The sequence below is a fragment of the Belonocnema kinseyi genome, chromosome 7, assembly GCF_010883055.1.
Source record: "Belonocnema kinseyi isolate 2016_QV_RU_SX_M_011 chromosome 7, B_treatae_v1, whole genome shotgun sequence".
In the NCBI taxonomy this organism is placed as follows: domain Eukaryota; kingdom Metazoa; phylum Arthropoda; class Insecta; order Hymenoptera; family Cynipidae; genus Belonocnema; species Belonocnema kinseyi.
Genome location: NC_046663.1, coordinates 1,126,027 through 1,128,016, shown reverse-complemented (window position 1 = coordinate 1,128,016; position 1,990 = coordinate 1,126,027). Strand labels below are relative to the sequence as shown.

The 1,990-nt window shown below is 18.8% G+C and overlaps 1 protein-coding gene across 1 annotated transcript in view; it reads right to left on the bottom strand.

The window, feature by feature from the left end:
* Positions 1-1,990, bottom strand: part of LOC117176175 (twinkle protein, mitochondrial) — a 26,118-nt gene that overhangs the window by 8,158 nt on the left and 15,970 nt on the right.

The window sequence follows — 1,990 nt, the reverse complement described above, 5'->3', positions numbered from 1 at the left end:
CAATTGAATTATTTTTGTTTAACATTCCATCATTGTAGATTTAAATTAACATTTTTGCTTTAAAATTAAGCTTTTTTTAGTTTAAAATAAATGTATTTAGTTGAAAATTCGTCCTTTTAGATTCAAAGTTTGACTTCTTGGTTAAAAATATAACTTCTGTATTAAAAATTCAGTTTCATGGTTGAAGATTTATAATTTTAGTTTAAAATTCAACAATTTGGTTGAAAATTGAATTTCCTTGTTGTTTAAAATTCATATTTTTAGTTGAAAAATGTCGGTTTTTCTGTAAAAAAAATTCACTTTTCTACTTTGCACATTAGAATTTATCAATTAAAAATTAAATCTTTAACTTTCAATTAAAAAGATATATTTTTTGTATTTGAAATTCCACTATTTGCATAAAATATCAATATTATGCTGAAATTTTGTTTTGTTGAAAATTATTTGTTTTTTACTGAAAATTTAACTATTTCAGTTAAATATTCAATGATTTTCGCATAAAATTAATATTTTCGGTTGAAAATGAATCCCTTTTAGTTGAAAATAAACATATTTACTTGAAAATTATTCTTTTTTTGTTAAAAAATTAATATTCTTGATTAAAAATTCATTTTTATGGTTAAAAAGTCAACTATTCCAATTAAAAGCTAATAATTGTCATTGAACCTTTTTTTAAATTTAAAATTTGTTTATTTTTTAGTTGAAAATTCAAGTGTTTGGTTGAAAATTCGTGGTTTTTTTTTGGAGAAAATTAATATTTTTTTTTTTTTGAAACTAACATTATTGTTTGAAAGTTCATTTTCTAGATTTATAATTCTATTTTGTTAAAAGTTCAACTTTTTTGTTACAAATTTACATTTTTAATTGAAAATATATTATTTTTTCTTTAGCTCAAAATTTAACGAAACTAGTTGAAATTTTCGTTGTTTTAGTTTAAAAAAAAAAATGATCTCTGTCCTTAAAAATATATATGTTTTGTTCAAACTTGGTCCTTTTTCGTCAAAGATTAATTTTTTTTTGGTTGAAGTTTCATTTTTCTGTTAAAAATTCGTCATTTCAATTAAAATTTTAACTATTGTCTTAAATTTATTTTTTTGTTGTTTAAAATTAATTTTATGTAATTGAAAATTTAACTATTCCTTTATAGGTCGAGAATTCATATTTTTGTTAAAAAAAATTAATATTTTGCGTTGAAAATTAAGTTTTTAACTTAAAATTTATCTAAGCCAGTTAAATATTCTATTGTTTTAGTTAAAAATGAATATTTATGGTTGAAAATTGGACGATTCCAGTTCAAGATTGACCATTTTCATTGAAAATTTATTACTTTAGTAGAAAATTTAACTATTATTTTGGGGAAGTTTTGTTAATTTTATTGGTTGAAAATATAATTTTTTTTTATGTTGAAAATTCGACTTTCGGAGAGACAATTAATCTCCTTGGTTGAAAAAGAAATTATTAAAGTAAAATTTTTCTTATTTTGAGTTGAAAATTAATATTTTTAGTTGTGAGTTAAACTCTTTTTTTTTAAATTTATATTTTTTATTTAAAATTCATTTATATCTCTTCAAAATTCATAATTTGTCTCAAAATTGTTATAATTTGTTCAATCTTTGTCATTTTTGGTAAAAAAAAAATAATATTTTTCTTTTAAAATTAATCTTATTCTTTGAAAATTCTTTTTTTTTGTAAATTCAACTATTTAAATGAAATATTCGTCATTTAAGTTAAAAATTGGTTTTTTCATTAATCGAGAATTGCACTTATTGTTTGAAAGTTCATTTTTTTGTTGAAAATTAAACTACTCAAGTTAAAGATTCGTTATTTTATTTTAAAATTGATCATTTTGATTAAAAATTTTACTATTTTATTGAAAAAAAATTGTTGTTTTTTTTTTTGTTGAAAATTAATTTTCTTCAACTGAAAATTTAACTATTCCATTTTTGGTGGAAAATTCATACTTTTGGTTGAAAATTAAGTTTTTAAATTA